A 20,159-nucleotide genomic window follows, 5' to 3' on the forward strand; every position below is an offset into this window, starting at 1 on the left:
TCAGTTCTCATCTGAGATTCCCTTGGTGGGCTAAAGACAGACATGTCAATCTCTGCTGGGATTTGGATGGAAGCCCGTTAAACTGTGCTGTGTGAGCATGGAGGCATATCTTCATCCACTTGATGTGAGCAAAATTAAAATTCCGTGAATAGACTCTTTGTGAGGAAACAACATTCAGCTCAGACCGGCTTTGACACATTACACAACTGTACATTGTTCCTGCCTGATTATGCTGGAGCAGCTAAGAGGTAAATCGAGGCTTTTCACGCGTTTGGTCATCTGCTGGGCCGAGCAATTGACCTCAGACTGACCTGCTTGTTCAGGCTTAGCCTTTAATTTATGATTAACACATCAGCCTCCTTTCTCTGATCTAATCCAGTCCTAATGGTTTGGTTTTAACACCCCAGGAGAACGCAGTGGAGAGATCATTACTGACACTGGATTAGGAAGGGATGACCTGTGGCCTTTCTGAGAACCCCGACCGCTTTGGAGGAACTCAAAGGTTGTGCTCAAACACATTACTGACTCTCAGCTGGGATTAGTGTGGCCTGTGGGAGAATGTGTGCTGTTGATATGCTTATTAAATAAAACCAGCTTTATCAGGTTGAATGAGAGTTCAAGTCTTTGCTCAACAGTTCAGGTCACATCCCAGTCGGGTTCCTGTTGTCTGCCAATGTCTTTAAAACAACCATAAAAACGTGACCGTTTCTGCTCCACAAACGTAACGCAACAAGAAACACATGAACATGAAGATGTTCTTGACAAACCCAAGCGTGTCCGTGAGGCTGAAGTCCCACATTGGTTCACACGTCTCCTTTAATAGTCCAGCCTGCAGCGCTTCACCTCAAGGTTCTAACAAGCGCAGAATAGGACCTTTTTGTTTTCCTACAGGGACGAATTAACCGATAAACTGACATCGTTCACAAATCCCAGAATGCCGTTCTTCCAAGTCTGAGGTCAATTGTAAGTCCTGCTGAATGAAGTGGGACTCAATTCCAGGTCTGAGGTCTAAATCCCATCTCTGCCAAGCCCTCTTGTAAACGTCCACCCTAATATCATTTTAGAAAATCCAGGCTTGTTTTTGGCAGATGGCTCTGCAGTCTGTTGATGTTGTGATAGTTACAGCTACAGCAAATCCTTCAGAAAAGTCTGTGACCTGCATTAGTCGTGTGATTTCCACTCCCCTGGGCTGAGATGCACATAAACACCCTTTATGATCTGGCAGGGTGTCAGGTCATGGTTTTCCAAATATCTTCTCCTGATGGGCTGGACTCTCGCCTGAGCGGATGGCAAACCTTTTGGCTCCAGCAAACGGGCCTTCTCACGATCCTCCCTGCTTCTGCTCATCAAGGCCGGCTCCACACGCTCCTCACTCACGTATGCACAAACACACTCGCCGAGCACAGAGATACCATTGAGCGTGACTTGTGGGCACAGTCTGTGTGTTTTAATGGGCAAAAGAGGCAACCAATCTCACCGCTGGCCGTAGACTCATGAAGAAATTACTGTCAAAAGCCATCAGGGTTTTAATAGCCTCTGGCCCAGATGTGGCTTCTCCCTGGTCTGGGGGGGGTGGGGGTTCTGGAGGACCGCATGCTCCCTGGGATTCTCTGTTTTGTGGCCCAAACTCTGCAGCAGTCCGGTCAGCAGCACCACAGAACGCGGTCAAACATCGGTCCCATGAACTGCAGGAGGAGGTGGGACGCGTTCATGCTTGGGGGGGCAAAAGATAAACAAGCAGTGCTGTGAGCGAGCCCCTCAGACAAAGGAGCTTTTCAGAGGCTGCACTTGATCATTGATGGTTTTATTGATTCTATTGACTCTCAGCTGATGTATGTTCATGCGTCTGATGGAGGAACGCGGAGCGTTGTTGGTAACATGTGACAGCGTGGAACACCTAAAGACTGCACACCACAAGGACACACACAGAACTCCTCTGTCTGACTCCAAGCTCAGCAAAGAACGACTCCGTTTTCTATCTATTTATTAAGGTATTTGTTTTTTAATTGGCTGTTTGGTGATTTTTACCGCCATATGAATTTCTTGTGAGCTGTCATGACGGGTGAATTTCTCCTCTGTGGATCAATAAAGTTCAGGAGCGCATCAGGCAAAACAGTGTTTCCCAATAACAAATATAAAAATCATTTTGATTATCTAGGTGTGTTTTTCTGTGATTTCAGAGCCTTTAGCAAAGTTATGACTTTTGGGCCAAAAGACCAAAACTGCAGTGAGTTTTAGAGCCAACTTTGGAACCATTTTCCATAAATATACATGTTTTATTTAATTTAATGATAGAAAGGGTGGATGTCACTTATGATTTTATTATTTGTGCAATTCAGGGAATAAAATCTAAAATTTACAAAAACAGTCACGGATGTTTTTCTGTTGAAGCCATGGAGAGAGAATGGAATAGAATCAAATATGGTGTCTGCTTGTTTCCAACGTCCTGTTCAGGAGGATCCGTGTGTCTGCTGGACTAACGCTGGAAATCCCGTCAGAAGACGGCTGGTGTTGACGGGAAGTGAAGGAGCTCCGTCCGCCTTGAAGAGAGAGCGGCTCAGCTTTTCTCATTTCTGCGTTCCAGCTGTGGGGGTGGATTGGCCTGACATCAGAATTTCCCGCTGTGATAAAGAGACTCTTGTTTGATAGGCAATAGAACTGTGTGAGTGTGTGTCTGTGTGTGTGTGTGTGTGTTTGTGTGGGCGTGGGTTTGTGTGTGCGTGTGTGTGTGTCATGTAGGTAATTAGTGGGGAGAAAGTCCCAGCTCTGTTTTCTGGGAGTAAACAGGCATGAACACAAACACTTTACCACAAACGTCTGAATTGTTGCTCTCAACTTGAGGAGTCAAACGGTTTTCTCTGCTCTTTTGTTCTGCAGCTAACTCTGATTCCCACATACTTCAGGGGATTAGAAGGTTCTGGATGCTGGAGTGTGAGGGAACATGTGAGGACCCCACCTTTGATACCACAGCATCCCAGTCAAACCGGACCAGGACGGAGACCGTCAGACGGAGGCAGTGGGGGTTCCTGGATGCAGAGGAGGGGATGCAAAGGGGGGCCGGGGGGTCTGTTGGACCCAAACTTTAGGGATTAACAGGGTGACTTCTCCTCAGGAATGCTGCTCCGACAGCCAAGACCCACCCACCCACAGCTGCCTGCGCCAGACAGGTGCAAGGCTGAGCCCAGGAGGGTGAGGGTGGGTGAGGGGATAAAGGTGGAGGAGGTGGAGAGGAGGAGACCACATTTCCATATGGAGGCTGCATTCCTCCTTATCCTGCAGCTCACACAAACAATGGATGAAGAAGACGAAAGGTTCTTTTTTTCTCCGTGAAGGTGGAAAAGTGGATCAGCTTCTCCGCTGTTCTCCCGCCTCATCCACAGCAAACATGGCCGCCTTCAGCGAGTGCGTTTGTCTCGCCATCAATAATGTTAGGGACTGCGGCGGATCTTGCCCACACTTGCTGCAGAGTTAAACATTACTTTGCAAAACTGCAAAAGAAGGGATTAATTTTCTGCAGGATCACATCATTATTGCAGTATCTGTAAATAGACAGCCGTTCCCGCCACATCCTCAGGATTTGCTCAGGCAGCAACAAAGGACAAAAAGCACCGCTGCTGATCTACAACAAGCCCTTGTTCAGCAGCAGGAAAATCCCTGGCACATCTCGCTTTGAAGCCGCTGGGATTCCTGTGTGAGTCTGCGTCTCCGTGTGCGATTGTGCGTCTAAGATGTTTGATTGATAGAGGGTCTGTGAAATCGGACTCTTTGTTTTGCTCTCTGCGGTGACCTGCCCTGTCATGTCTGCCCTGTTTTGAAAAGCAGGTAGTCAGCTCGAACATCTGGCAAACACCAGGACAAGACGCAGAGCTCAGGTGGCGGGATCCACTCTCTGAAAGGTCAGAGGTCACGGAGCAGGGTCACGCTGGCATCCAGGTGGATGCTCCTGAGGAATGTTGCAGACCTTGTGCTTCCTCTCTTCCAGGAGAAAATGTACAGGACAAAGACGAACAGGAGGAGCAGGAAATCCTAAAGCGACAAAAAAACAACATCTATCAACAAAACAATCACACAACAGGTTTTATTGATTGTATCAATTTGAAATATGACTCTGCCTTCACTAAAGCCCAAATGACGTTACAGTCACATGTATTATTCTCCCGTCCCCACGCTGGTGGTGGAAGATCTTCTTCCTGTTTCTGCTAAATTAAACTTTGTCGTTTGGTTTAGTTAAATTCTTGCCTTTTTGTTGGTATCGTTCACTTCATTTTCTCTGTTGATTTGTGCCAGATGTGTCAGTCATTGACACATCTGGGGTTCATTTTTCTCATTAGTTGATTTTTTATTAAGGTTTGCTGTTTTTCTCTCTTTAAATGATCACCAAAGCCATATTTTGCACACTTCTGCTCCTCTAGCTGGACTGTTTTGGAAATAATACGACATCTTCTTCCAGCTGATCTCCTGCGTTTGTGCAGAGGTTATTTATCCAGTTCCCGGTGATCAACTGGCTCCATTTCAGTCTGTTTCTGATATTTGAGGTATTAAAAATTGTTTTTAACAGTAAGTAACAGCGCTTTGACCTCCTGTTGATTGACAGGAGTATGAGGGGGCCGGTCAGTTCACAAGCAAACCACCTGGGGGCTTGGTGCTCAAGCAGGTAAGGTCCCAATCAATGTTATCATTACCTTTAGATCTTTAGCTCTTTCTGAGATGAAGAGCTAAAGAAATAAAGACAAGAAATTTATGTTAATCTGGTAGAATTTACAGCTGCAGGTTTCTGGTCTTTACTGTCATGATGTCAACTGGAATTTTACTTCAAATCGGAACTTTACGATCCGATAAAAAGACATTTAAAGAAAAAGAAATGATTGGCCACATGACGGAAAAAACACCAAGAAACTCCAGAGAATCTCGTGTGATTCTCACTGAAAGAACAGCAAAGCTGTGAGGGTGAACCGAGCTTCTCCAAAGAAACAGAGGATAGCAGTTAAACAACAAATACTCTGACTCACTGTAAATACAGGTTTATTGAGGAACTTTATGCAGGAAGAGTGGATGGGCTTCCGGAAAACACTTAACATGGTCCTTTAGGAATACGCAGGTAAATGACAAGGAAAGGAGGGAAATGCTGTGCAGAATCCACTGGTGTGGAGTGTCCACTGCAGGGGCAGGTGAGGAAATCTCTTCCCAAAACCTCGTCCTCGTTCAAATCCAGAGATCCGGAATCCAAAAGGGAGAGGCAGAAGCTGATCCTGAGGCAGACAGGAAGATCCCGTGGACGGGTCACGTTTGGTGCATAAAGGCAGGCAGAGAAAACCAGAGCTGGAGCATCGATGTTGTATTTATCCATGAAGCCTGACCAGAATGACCAGATAGAGAAACTGAACGCCTGCATCAGTGACATCAAGACCTGGATGACAATTAATTACCTCCTCTTGAACCCAGAAAAAACTGAGGTCATTATACTTGGTCCTAAAAACCTCAGAGATGCTCTGTCTGCTCAGATAGTCTCCCTGGATGGTATAAGTATAGCCTCCAATTCCACAGTTAGAAACCTTGGGGTTTTACTTGACCAGGATTTATCATTTAAGGCTCACATATCTCAGGCGTGCAGAACTGCCTTTTTTCACCTGTGGAATATTGCTAAGATCAGAAATCTACTTTCTAAGAGTGATGCTGAAAAACTCATCCATGCATTTGTTACGTGGAGGCTGGATTACTGTAACTCCTTGTTAGCAGCGTGTCCTAAGAGTTCCTTAAGAAGTCTCCAGCTTGTTCAGAACGCAGCAGCTAGATTGTTAGCTGGAACTAGCAGAAGAGATCACATCACTCCTGTGTTAGTTTCACTCCATTGGATCCCAGTTGATTCCAGAATCCAGTTCAAGATCCTCCTGTTAACCTATAAGGCCTTACATGGAATGGCCCCGTCCTATATTAAGGACCTCATAGTCCCTTACCATCCAATGAGAACACCTCGCTCGCAAAATGCAGGACTGCTTGTGGTTCCTAGAATTAGTAAAAGTACGGTTGGAGGTAGAGCGTTTAGCCACCAAGCCCCTGTCTTATGGAATAAACTCCCAGCTCATGGAAAAGAGGCCGACTCAGTTTCTACATTCAAAGCTAGACTGAAAACATTCCTCTTTGGACAGGCTTAGCATCAGACTAATTAGTATTTAGAGATTATTTAACTTAATGTTAATGTGTTTAAATTAAACTTAATAATAACTATTTCTTTTAAAAGGCTGCTAGAAGTTGAAGCTGGGGTAACTATGGTGCTCTGGGGTTCTGTCCTCTTTCCTTTTTTACTTCTACCCTTCCTCTCCTCTATTCTTGATCATAATTCATCATTTAGTTCTCCATGCCTCTGTTTGGTGCAGTGATTCATGTATTGTCCCTCTTTTCCTCTCCCCTCCTGGGGAGTGGGAGTGCTTCCAGACTCCAGTTGGCTCATCCATGCTCCAGTTCCTGACCGTTTACCTCGCCTTTGCTCCTGCTCCTACACCTGGCTGTGGATCCTGCCTCTGGCTCATCTCTGGCTCGTCTCTGCTCTGTACCTGACCGTTTACCTCGTCTCTGCTCCTGCTCCTACACCTGGATGTGGTTCCTGTCTCCGGCTCGACTCGCGCCTTTGACTGTCCCGATAACCACGGCTGGATGAAGCTCGTCTGCTGGACTTTTATATATGTAGTTGTAGATTTAGATAAGTTAATTCTTCTCTAAGAGTTCTGGTAAATCGCCTGTCCGTCCTGGGGGAGGATCCCTCCTTCATGTGGACACCCCTGAGGTTTCTTCGTTTTTTCCGGAATCCGTTTTTTTGGGAGTTTTTCCTTACAGAGAAGGGGGGTCTAAGGGCAGGGATGCCAGTATAGCTTAGTCAGTTTGTTTAGTTCATATTAGTATTTTCCTATTGAACTCTTTGTATTCGTGATCCTTTTGATTTCATGTTTTACTTCGAAGCCCATTGAGACGACTGTTGTTGTGATTTTGGGCTATACAAATAAAATTGAATTGAATTGAATCGATGCAAAGCAGCCAATCTGACAGATTACAGACGAGCTGCTGAAACAGGAAACTCACAAGTGATGGCCATGCAGGTGATGGGAGGTCAGAACTAAACCTGGTGCGACAGGAAGTCCTGGGGTCAAAATAAAAGCTCGAGACAGGAAGTAGAGCTGAAACCATCACAAAAGCTTTACTTATACTTCAAGCCCTTCTTGCAGCCAAAACCTCATATTTTACTTTTTGTCACAAATCTGTTTTTTTTATTTCCACACATTTCAAAGTGTCTCACTTTTTTCATTTTCTGACTCAGAAAATCAAAAAGAAGAAATCTTTCTACTGTGTTAAACATCTCAAATGTTCCTCAGTCCGGTAAAATGACGGGAGGCTCGTGATCATTTGAGGACTTCTGGGAAAGTCCCTCCAAACGTTGCTTGTAACTTGTCATATTTGAATCTTTGTTGATGCACAACTTCATGTGTTAGCATGTTTCTGCCTCCTGGGGCGTAAACCAGGGATTGGAACGTCTCCGTCTTTTCACAGTCCAGCTTTTATTTTGTTCACAGATTTAGGCTTTCTTCCCATGTTTTACATTCTGTTTGTAAAAGATTGATATTTTTTAGATCCAACCTGTTTTAAATCTGCAGTCACATGGATTTTCAGAGCCACAGCATGAGAAAGGTGGTGTTGACAAAGCGGGCGTGTCCCACCACCATCTCGGCTGTTTTGGGCGGATCGTCTGTGTTTGCGGACCACCAGGTGAGGCTTTGAACTCTCCCTCCCTGCTAAACTCTGGCACTCACACAAGCTCAGGACCGACCTGTCCCTCACACCGTTCTGTTCACACACAGAACAAAGATGTTCTGATTGATTACAAATCCACGACTTACAAACAAGCCTGAGAAAACCAGAGATCTGGCAGTACTGTTGGGAATCTCAAGAGCATTCTGTAACAACCATCCATCAGCAGTTCATTGGTATAACGTTTCTCATCCGGTGTTAAATCCGACAAAGGTCAAATGAAGATTTGTCCTTTACTGTCACAGGAATCCTAACCATGAAGTTCCTCCTTCTGTTCCTGCACATGTTCTCAAGTGGCTTTCATCTTTTCACCTCATTCTCTCGACATTGAATAAGGTGATTTATTGATTTGTTAGATCTGCCAAATCCAGCAAAGCTACAAATCTTGAAGGCCTTGTGGTTCCATTGTTGTAACGCAGTCAGCCACTGTAATCCCTGCTGAAATACCCCCTGAAAGGGGCACCTGTGGCTGCCCCCCTCCTCTCCAGTATCAGAGAAACCCAGGGCTACGTGGATGTCCAGAGGCGCTTATGCACCTTTAAGTTTGAAGGTTGTTATGGATGGATGGATGGATGGATGGATGGATGGATGGATGGATGGATGGATGGATGGATGGATGGATGGATGGATGGATGGATGGATGGAAGGATGGATGATGGATGGATGGATGGATGGATGGATGGATGGATGGATGGATGATGGATGGATGGATGGATGGATGGATGGATGGATGATGGATGGATGGATGGATGGATGGATGGATGGATGGATGGATGGATGAATGGATGGATGGATGGATGGATGGATGGATGAATGGATGGATGGATGAATGGATGGATGGTTGGATGGATGGATGGATGGATGCATGGATGGATGGATGATGGATGGATGGATGGATGATGGATGGATGGATGGATGGATGGATGGATGGATGGATGGATGGATGAATGGATGGATGAATGGATGGATGGTTGGATGGATGGATGGATGGATGGATGGATGGATGGATGGATGAATGGATGGATGGATGAATGGATGGATGGTTGGATGGATGGATGGATGGATGCATGGATGGATGGATGATGGATGGATGGATGGATGATGGATGGATGGATGATGGATGGATGGATGAATGGATGGATGGATGGATGGATGGATGGATGGATGGAGGTTGCGGCGCTGACACCTCCATCTCAAATCACACATGACCTCCGCATATCACCCCCAGCATACCGCCGCCTCCATCAAAGGCTCCACCTGTGGACACATGAAAGAGAAGGGGGGGGGGGGGTTGGAGTTTACCATTTGATCACATTTTACCAGAAGGATTTGGCAAAGTAATAACAACAGAAAGTCCCCTGAGGTTCCTGTACAATCAAACTCTGCAAAAGGCTTCAAAAAGCTGGGTAAATAGGAGAAGAGCGGCTGGGGGGGTTTAGGGGGTAGATAAGGTTGATGGCGAGGATGACAGATGTGTGCAGGAGGTGTCAAAGCAAGCAGGAGCAAACAGAGGAGCTACAGGTGTTCAGACGGCTCACCTGACCGCAGAAACAGACACATCCAGCAGGCAAACCTTGCAGCCGTGTGCCCTGCAGAACTCCAACCCCCCACGCCCACCTGGATCTGCTGCAGGAGACGTTCAGGTGAATCGGGATCAGTCATTTGCGTCTAAAGCCTGACATTTTTTCTACCAACTTCAAGTTTCAACATCTTTTCTCCCTAAATGTCCTAAAAATCACATTTGAAATGTCAGAGAATTTTAAAAACCTGCTCTGGATGTGTCAGAATAAATCTCATGTACTGCTTTTGTCTTTAGACTCTTCTTAACAGCCCCCCCTTTTCTCACAGCCCCTCTGCTTTTCCCCGCTGCCCCCCCCATAAGCTGTGGTTGAGCCCTGACATCCCAAGTAATTTACTAAGTCAACACGGAGTGAAGAGGGCCGTGTGCTGCAGAGAAAGCCCCTCTGTGCTCTGCAGAGCCGGTCCCGGAGCAGCAGACTGCAAATCACTCCACAAAGAAGAAACGGGGCGACTCTCATCAACAGCAGAGAACCGTCACGCTGTTCATCATCTCACGTATGCAGTCAAACGTTTTAATTGTGTTATGCCAAGGAGCATCGTAGAAAAGTATCTTGAGCTAACGTTTGGGCAGGTTCTGTTCTTGCTGCAGCGTCGTTCTCTTTTGTTCTGGTAACGTCTGAATTCAAACTCCACGATCACAGAAAGAAAGAAATCAAGTGACAGCCCCCTGCAATATTTTCTATGCATTTCATCTTTTGACCTTCACTTGTGTTTGTGTTGAATTAAGCAGAGTGCAGTTGTGTTTAGGCCTGCATGCTCTGCATGCTGGAGCCTGCACGGCCGGGGTTGGTGGATCTGAGGCGGACCTGTGAGGCTTTGCTTTGGGTGCAGCAGCTTTCTCCTGCATGTGAGTGGATCTCTGAAGCTGTGAGCAGCTGTCCGGTCACCTGGCTCTGGTTTTTCTGTCTGATCATGTGAAAGAAAGTCAAACTGAGAACTTTTCTTTTCTGGTCCTGCAGCAGGTTTGAAGGAATTAACCAGCTGTTTATGATCATTAGTGTTGTTTGGGCTCTGAAGCTCAGTCCCACGAGAGGGGGTGGCCTCTCTACCATCCTGGAGCTGCTCGTGGTGAGAGAACGCGGGCTGGTGTTTGCCTTCAACCGGCCTTCTCAGTGTCTGTTGAAGGGGTCCTGAAAAGTGCCCCAATGGAGGACTCCAATGGGACCCTGAGTCCCAGTGGACCATGTTTTCCACATCTATCGTCTCTGGTGCCTGTCGGAGCTGTGGATGCAGGAAGTCAGGGAGGTTGTGGAGGCAGTGTCCCTGCCCCATATGGAGGAGTTTTAATACCTTGGGGTCTTGTTCACGAGTTAGGGAAGGTCGGAGCGTGAGATAGACAGGCGGTTTGGAGCGGCGTCCGTCGTTATGTGGTCGCTGTACCGGCCCATTGGGGTGAAGAGAGAGCTGAGCCAAAAAGCAAAGCTCTCAGTTTACCAGTCGATCTTTGTTCCAATACTCACCCATGGGCCATGAGGTCTGGGTGTGACTGAAATGAGCTTCCTCTGGGCGGTTGGGTGCTCCTTTAGAGATGGGGGAGAAGCTCTGTCCCCCCCCAGAGAGCTCGGAGTAGAACCACTGCTCCTCCACATTGAGAGGAACCAGTTGAGGTGGCTCGGGCATCTCGTCCGGAGCCACCATGTGGCTCCTGCCTGGGGAGGTGTTCCGGGCATGTCCCACTGGGTGGGGGGCCCCAGGGAAGACCCTGAGATAAGGCCAGAGCATCTTCATTTACTGATCTGCGGGAAACTTTTGAGGAAGATTTTTAATAAAGTTTTTCAGTTTTTAGAGTTCCTGAGACTGTGAGTTGACTTGAATGAAGGTTTTTTTCCCAGAACAAACGTCTTGATTAGTTTTTAGTCTGTTTTGGTGCCGTTCTTCAAGCAAAACTAAATGAGTTGACCTTATTGAACAGTGAATTGCCTGGGATTTTGAAACCACATGTGCAAACAATGCAGCTGCAGAGATTCAGTCTGCTTCCACCGCATGAGCATGCAAACACACAGATGCTTGTGCGGGCCCTCGCCGCTCGGCCCTCTCTGCAGGCTCCTCCTTGTAAAGAGGCCTCGGTAATCACCGTGTTTGCTTTCCCATTAGACCTCTTCAGATGTGAGAGCTACCTGGGTCGGTTCACCCTCCCTGGAGGTTTCTCCACCGCCCTCCAAAAGGAGCATGAAGACCAATCTGTCCCAGAAGCAGAAACTTTTCCCTCACAGACAAACATCAGGTCGATGTTCGCAGCTGAAAAACTCTTAATTGTTGTGCCTTTCAGGTGCAATCGAGCAAAACGCTCCGACACAGCAGCCAACAAGGAAACTCCCATGCAGGCATGAAGATGTGTCATAGTTCAGAACAGACACAGGTTGAGCTGCATGAGGAGGGATTTCTGTGCCGGTGTTCCAAGTGTCCCAAAACTCACCGCAATCAGAAGAATGTTCACTCCAGAGAAATTATTGTTTGCACAATCATTTTTCAACACTCAAACTCTGTAATGTTTTAAACTCAAAACTTGGTATAATGGCACAAAAATCCCTCCATACAGAAGCAGAGGTGCACAGATGTGCAGCACAGCAGAGAGCTCGCCTGAAACCTGAACGTCAGACAACATCAGAGCTGAGATGACTGAAGGACAAGCTTGTCCTGAACCCTGAGAGACCTGTGTCCTGCAGTGTCACCCATTGGGACGCCCAGACCGGTTCTCTGTCTGCCAACACAGAGTAGAGATGCAGATTTTCAACATTTGTAGCTGACAGCTGACAACCTGCCCTCCAACGCCCTCGTCGCTTGTTTCTGATTTCCCAGACAGTTATCTGTTGAACTCAAAACAGAACCAACACGTGTTTGTTAGAGATTTCCTCCTCTTTGTTTTTATCGGATCCTTTCTTTCTGTAAAAAACCTTTTTAAGATCCAGTTGGGAGCGACACGACCTAAGATGACAGCCTGTAATTATATTTCTCTGCACCTCTTATTTCTTTCATTAAAACTCATCCTTCAGAGACCCTGTTTCTCCTTCTGAGCCGGTTTTTCTGTCAACATCAGATTTCTTGTATTTCTTGCTCCTCCGGGTCACAGACGCGCAGCGGTTATCAATCACAAACACATGGTGACAGGCTGGCAGGAAAGTTTGGGCCTTGACATGACTTGGCTCGACTCAGCGCCTGAAACTCTGAAAGCATTTCTTACATAATCTGATATTAGGTGGCACAGAAAAGCATTCATGCCTCATTTCTCCACGTTTTCATTGGCTTTTCAAATGTGACTGGGTTATGTTTGCCTACACAGGCTGCTTCCAATCCTGCTGTTTGTCTTTGCATATCATTAATAATTTCTCCCATCTGATTTTACATTTTACAGTTCATTCATTTAATGCTTTTCTTTTTCCTGGAAATAAAACATTGTTTCATTGTTATCAGCCGCATGAACTTGAATGCAGACGTGGATTTAGACTGATTTGATTTGTGAATGAGCTTTGCAGCTGTTTGCTGCTTCAGCTGCACCCTGATCACCGTCGACGACCACCTTCACCTGAAAAAAGTTGTTCATGGTGTTCCACAGGAGTCAGTGCTTCACTCCTGACATTTGTAACATGATAAAAACTGAATTTATTGTTTGCTGATAACACAAACATCTGAATGTTCAAAGCTGCAGACGTCTTCTTGTTGTTCATCGCAGCCACAAGAACAAAAACTTTTCTACAGAACATCCTTGAAGATTTGCTCCTGCCGCTGAATGAATGACGGGGTGGTAAAGACCCGCCCCCCTACCTGCCCTCGTTCTCAGCAGGAAATGGCGTTATCAGTGACTCACCTGCAGACGGCGGCCTTATCCAGCATCTGTTCCCTGCAGATCGGGGGTGAGGAGATGTTACACAATGACCCGCAACAGTGAGTTTACATAGCTCAGGTCTCCTCATCGTCCCCAGTTCATCAAACGATAGGAAGCCATCATGACGGCTGGAGGATCTGATGTGACGGCAGACCTCACAGCTTCTCTGCTCGCTCAGATGGCATCACAACCAAACTAACGTCTGCAACTGTTGCCCCGTTTCATCTTCATGAAGGTCGCAGATGCTGATCCCATTCTGACTTCCTCTTTCTTCTGTTTCACTCTTTTGGTTTGTATGCTTCAAATATTTTTATTCAAAGCATTCATTGATTTATTCATACAGATTCAACAGAGTATGTATGCTTCCTTATCTTTTTTTCCTGCAACACAATAATATGCAAACACTAAACAAATAAGCCTTTTACCCATCCGAAACCTTTGCAACTTAACTGCACAGATTAAACGTCTCCAAGATATAAACGGTAGACAAAATTCATCAAAGTTTATATCTTATCTTCTCAAGTTGAAGAGTATTTGTAAGTTCTGTTGTCCACATTTTGAAACAGGGAGGATCTTTGCAATGATCCGTCCGTATGAAATGAACTATTCTTCTGCATGTCCCAGGTCTTTGGGCTGAGGAGAGACATCAAATACAATGAGAGCTGGGGAAATTTGGATTTTCAATACGTGAAAATGTTGGTCCAGAAGGGCAGTTTGGGACACAAAAGGTGCCGTAGAGTTTCTCGTTGTAACCCACATTTTTCACCTGGAGAGATGATTCATTTTCGCCCTAGAATGTTGCAGTCTGTGCAGCGTTTGGTCTTGTATGAGGCAGTGATGTGTGTTTATTGAGGTACATCTTGAGTACGGCCTGTTTCCAGATGTTCTCTGTCACTCTTTTGGTTTTTAAGGTTGAAAACTAACTTTGGTTGAAAACGAAAAAGGAGTCTAGGGTTGCAGTCGTAGCTACAAAGGCATATTGTTAAAACTGTGCAGTTTGTGTTAATCTTTTGTAACACATTTTTATTCAGACAAGCTTTTAGTTACCTGTCCTGAATTAGTTTTGAATTTTTCTAAGGCTACTTATTTGTTTTGTTCGTTTTTGCTGCATTTTACTGAAACAATGTAGAGCAGTTAATTTTTATCTGTAAAGAGTTTTCTGACTAAGTTTTGACTAAATGTATTTTTTACATTTGGACATTTCTGGCAGCGCCATCAACTTCCAAATCTTGTTTGTTTTTCTGCGTTGAAGCATATTTTTCCTCATTTTCTTGAATTTACTCTGAGATGATGAAGTGATGCTGCTGTTCTGCTTCACAAAGGTTTTGCTTTTGAGGATTAATTCTACAAACTGTACACACAACAGGCTCTTTTTTACAAAAAGAATCAGGCCAAGAAATAACTCCACAGCTGATGACCAGTGGAGGATAAAAATCCTCTACGCCTTCTTTCCGAATAACACGAGATTATGTCTTTAAAATCTCCAGACAAATGGGCTAAATTAACATCATATTTATTCAACGTACGACAGACTAAGCACAGCAAACCACAGCAAAACGTGAGACTGTGGATGGTTTCAAACTGGTTTCTGCATGTGTCTGTTCTGGGACTGAGGTCCTCATTGAGTCGTGTTTCACGCAGTAAGACATGCTCATGAATCCTGAGTAGATTTTAAATTGTTTTGTTTTATGAAGTGATATTTATGCCACCACATTGCAAACAAAACTTTCTAAGTTGCAAATGAAGAAATTAAATATTTTCTCTTAAATACTTTTTCTAAAAGTTGTTCTAAATCAGATTCCTGAAGCATTTGAGTTCTCAGTCTGGCTGTGAGAAAACATGTCCGATCCTGAAGGTAAAAGGATTTAGTTTTTGAGAGCAAGATTGTTTATATCTCTAATGTTTCTACACTGATTGTGTAAAACCGGGCCGGTGTCCAAAGACACGCTTTGTATGTTCTGCAGATCAGAACTTTTTTTCCTTAGGGTGCATTCAGACTAGACACATTTGGTTTGCTTAAAGTTTGTTTCCACCATCCGGAACAAATTTTCGGTCAGAGTGTGCCCAGGTGGACCCTGGTTCTGGTCCAGGACCCGCTCACGGACCCATCTTTCAAGGCGGTCTCGGTTCTGAACTCCGGTTTGCTCTGAGATTCCTCAGTCTGAATAGGCTCCGTGCTCGTGGAGGGACTGGACCAAAACGGCCACTGTAGCCGGTACACAGAGAGCCGTTGACGAATGTGGAGCAACAGTGAGGCGCAGCAACTCGTTGACATGTGCTCGGATGAATGCAGACTCATTAACACTGCTCTTCACAGGTTCACATTGCTCCTCATGCTGTTTTCCCGACAATATGTCACAAACACAGCAAACCTTAGTCGTCTTTTCCTCAGCAATCGCCTTGCAGCACCGGACCAAAGAAAAAGGAAAAGTTAAAGCTTGAATGAACTATCCTATGCTTTGCCCCGCCCTCATAATTCATTAATGATTGAAGAGATCTTTAGTCCTGTGGTTTCGTTGACAAGCTTTGGTCTGAAACAGCCTCAGAAAAGATCTGAAACTGAGTTCAGGCTGTCAAGTTTAGAGTTACAGTTCTCTTTTCTCCTGCAGCTGTGAAGTTTAGCAAAGTCCAGAAACTCCTCCATCAAAATGTAATCCAAGAATATGAGTTCTTCATTAAAGTTTTGAAAGGGACTTTAGTTTTGGTCATTGTCTCTGATAACCGATCCAGCTGGGAGTTCCATAAACACCACTTCGGTTTAGTCAAGAGGGGGGCAATAGAGGCAAGAACAGATATTTACCACCACTGAAGGAACATTTCTACCACCTCTCTTCTGCCTTCATAAACACAGACTGGGTTGAACCTTGAGATCACAAAGGAGCAGCAGGGATGGAAGATTTTGGACCGTCGGGCTGATAAAGGCTCCTAGCAGAGCCTCTGACATTTTCAAGCAGCTGCACTGTCTGACCTCTGGCTTCTTCTTTAGAAAGTCACCGATTCTGTTCCACAGAGGATATCGGTCGGTATAAAAAGGAGTGTGCTTGTTCACGTTAGTCCTATCTTCTTTCTGGTACGTGAGGAGTAATTCAGAAGAATTTGAAAATGATTGCTGAACGTTATCTGCTCCCAAACACTTTTAATCCTGGCCGTTAAAGGAGGAACAATCTGCTTCTCTTAAAGTGGGATGTTTTTTTTTCATTGCACCAAACCCAAATCTCTGCTTGCTTTTCTGAACGATGGTAGAAATCTCAGCGGGAAATTCTTTGTTTTCCTGATGCAGGTCCCACCAAACGTCCACTCATACCTCCAGTGATGCCTGACGTCCAAAAGCCACATTTTTCTGTGGATTGAACTCGTTGGGGAAGCAGCCTCAAGCCTTTTGTTTGTCACTAGTCCGTGTTCAATCCCCTGCTTTTCATGTTCCAAATGTTTATGGAAATACTGAGCAACAGTCCCGTGTGATCCTGTGGGTAACAACTCACGGATGCCCCTGGTTGCCATCAGATCGCCGGCTGGAAAACGGCATCTGAGGCGGTCCTCCTCCTCCTCCTCCTCCTCCTCCTCCTCCTCCTCCGGGGTCATGGCGGGTGTGAAGGAGGGCGCCAGCCCCGGCCTTTGGCTCACCCGGCCAGCTGTGTTGGTGCTGTCAGCCTCATCGGCCTCTGCCCCGTCTCCTCTGCCCCCCACAGGGGATTAACACCCCAGAAGGGAGGATCAGGAGTTCAGCAGCAAGTGTTCGGGGTCAGCCGGGAGTTTTACATTTGATCTCCTCTATCACCATGCTGTGATGCGTTCTGTCATACCAAGCTGGGGGGGGGGGGTCTGAGTGATGCGTTTTCCTCCTGAGACAAGCAGGTTTTTGGACAAAAGACGGTCGGAGGTTAAACCAGGAACTCTGTTGAATTTGACAAAGACGTACCATATTAACATACAGCAGAACATTTCAGTGTAACCGGATCACTTCTGCGTTGTGTTTGAGGAGTCAAAAGATGTCGGGTCACAGCAGCACTCTTGAAGACCACCTCCGTTTGTTGCGGACCTCTCCCGCAAAACTACTGAAATAAACAGTCAACATCTATAAAAGTTTTGGTATTTTCATGGCAGATTTCAAATAATAACATTGTATATGGAACATAACTAACATAAAATGAGGATTCATATCGCTAACATTACAGGACACCCACCTCTCCCGCTGGACAATAAAACAGAAAGGGGGGAGGGAAAGCAAGCGCCAAACTTATGAAGGGAAAACCAGCGAAGAAGAAGACATTAAGGAGGGGCTACAACCCATCACTGAATACAGGGGGGAAAGAAACTTAGGGACAGCCAATATTTTGTGTAATTAAAACAAACAGATCTCGTCCCGTTACACTCACCCCCTTAGAATTACACAAAATACAAATATATTTACAACAGCATACGTGACTTTAGCCTGAGATATCAATAAACTAAGCAACATGCTACCTATTGAAAGGTTAGAGACCTGAGATGCGCTAGGAACATGGTGCTCCCAAAATAAAAGAACTCCAGACATCATAAGGTGCCTTTTACACCTTAACGTTTAGCTACACAAAATACAGATTTCCAGGTTCCTGTCCTTAAAAAAAACATCCAAGAAAAACAAAAATACAAGGAATTCTTTCAAACACGAGTTTATGCATTGAGAAAACCTATGCATTTAAAACGGGATACTGTATGTTTCATACGTCCAAAAGTATTTCTATCTGAGCCATAGAGTCAATAAGGCGGGTAACTGGTTCAATAACCCTCCCTCTACGATATGTGACTCTGCAGGACGTGAAGCAGGGTGAATTGAATCATCGCAAGATTGCGCTCCAGGTGATGTGACATTGTCAGGCACAGATGTGGGGGATTGTCTGACCCACTCTGATGTACGGTCGATTTACTGGTCCAGGACAGAGACTCAGCAAAGGAGGATCCAACTGTTCCAGCCTCCGCATCCACAACTGATAACGCTGCGTCTTCATGATCAGTGCTTTCAGTTTCACTGACAGAGCAGGACGCATTGTTATTTAACCCTTGTGCTATCCTAGGCACTTTAACGTTGGGAGTTGGGTCATCTAGACCCACTAGACAGTGCTCTGAACCTTTTTTCTTCAATGATTTGTGATCTTCACTGGTGTCCATGGATTACATGAAATCTTTCCACCTTTATCCACCTTTGTCATGGTAGGAGGAACACGTCAATGGAAGGGAGGGGGGTCATCTGGACCCCATAGGATAGCACAAAAGCTAAATCAACCATCAATGGTAAGAAGTTGATGCTAAGAAGGAGATTCCGGTGCACCACTCGCTCATTTCTGTGCACATCTCTGATCCTGTAAATGTTTAGACGCTCCAACTGTGTAGATGATGGGTTCCTCTTTATCAGATGGTTTCCGTCTCCCTCTGGCATTATTATTTGGGACCAGCACCCGATCACCTGGAGAAAGAGGCAGACCCTTCACTATGGAGAAGGATTTGTGAGGGCATGTCAGGAACTGCCACAGGTGTGTCCTCAGTGAGATCCCCTTTAGAGAGCATCAAGACCAGTGCTCCACTAGAACCTGTGTGCATTGACCTCTGGTCAGCGGAAGACCACAACAATAAATCCCTGGATGTTCTCGTTATTACCGATCATTGCACAAAGTTTGCACATGCTTTCCCATGTCAAAATCAAACTGTCAAGTGTGTTGCCAAGAAGTTGTGGGACTTGCTTCTTTTGCATTTATGGTTTTCCAGAACGTATTCACTCAGCTCAGGGGGTCAATTTTGAGAGTGAACTGATGACAGAGCTCCTTCAGTTTAGCGGTGTTTGTAAGTCTCACACTTATCACCCTATGGGTAATGGGACGACAGAGAGATTCAGTCGCACTCCGGGGAGCATGAATCCCCCCACGAATCACAAATCCCCCCCCATACAGATAGATTTGCTCACAAACTGCACAAACAGACGTGGAAGTGTTTCAGAATGATCTGGTCTGGGGGGGAAATGTCCCAAAAACAAGCTGATCTTCCAGAGATGTGATGCTAATCAGAACATTTTGACAAAGCATTTCAGATCCTCTGGGTTTTTGTTGTGATGGCCCAGCCGAAGACGGCTGGAGCTTCTGCGCACAAGAAGGAACTTGTTCCTCCAGAAAAGCCTTCCTTTCAAACCAGAAGAGGAGATTTCCTAGTTGCAGCCGAATGACGATTCCAGTGTCTCAGCCACCATCTTGATGAACATACATAAACAGCACATGGGGGACAATAACTGACATTGTGCTGCAGATCTGAAGCCTGCACTTTCTTTTCACTGGATGATGATCACAGAAGCTGCCCCGAACAACGCAGCTCTTCTCCACACGGCCGCTGACTCCAGCTTTAAAGGCTTTGGATAAGGGACTGTTTATTTTAATGGACTTCCTGTTCAGCCCTCCTTTTGATGCATCTCAGGTTTGTCTTTTTCAGACCAAATCTGGACGTGTCAAGAAAAGTGAAACTCCAAAAGTATGTCACCGACACTTCCGGACATCAGTGAACAGCTTGATGGGTGTTCGTTTCCCTCTTTTCTGCATGTAGGATTCCTGCCAAGCTTCTGCACTTCCAGCCTCCTCGGATTTCTACTCATTAAAAGTTGATTTGCATCTAAAAGGTCGTCCTCACGCTGGCTTTAAACCCAGAAGGAATCCTTCTGGTTTTGTCCGGGATGCATTAACTGGCAGTCTAAACGTTTCCTACTAATTAATTTGACAAAATGCTAAAATCTTGAATGCACTTTTAACGTTCTACCAAACAATTATTCACGTTCATAATTCAGGAGCATTTTTTAGGTTTTTGTGCTTTGTCCTCTTTAAAGGTGCAGTTTTAAATGTATTGAATTGGAGATTGTGGTCTTATGTGGAGATTCTGGACCTACTTTCACCTTCAAACGTCTCAGATTATTCCTTTTCCCCTCTTTCCTGCTGTCTTGTCC

At 45.5% G+C, this 20,159-nt stretch overlaps 1 long non-coding RNA gene across 1 annotated transcript; it reads left to right on the top strand.

Moving 5' to 3' along the window:
* The first annotated feature begins 2,601 nt into the window (after positions 1 to 2,601).
* LOC105355839 (uncharacterized) lies at positions 2,602 to 7,010 on the top strand. The gene is made up of 3 exons (XR_910167.4): positions 2,602 to 3,691; positions 3,823 to 3,896; positions 3,983 to 7,010. It is a non-coding gene; the product is annotated as an uncharacterized LOC105355839 (long non-coding RNA).
* Positions 7,011 to 20,159: the final 13,149 nt, after the last annotated feature.

This window comes from Oryzias latipes, chromosome 15 (genome assembly GCF_053564925.1).
Source record: "Oryzias latipes strain Hd-rR chromosome 15, Olatipes_Hd-rR_3.1".
NCBI lineage: Eukaryota > Metazoa > Chordata > Actinopteri > Beloniformes > Adrianichthyidae > Oryzias > Oryzias latipes.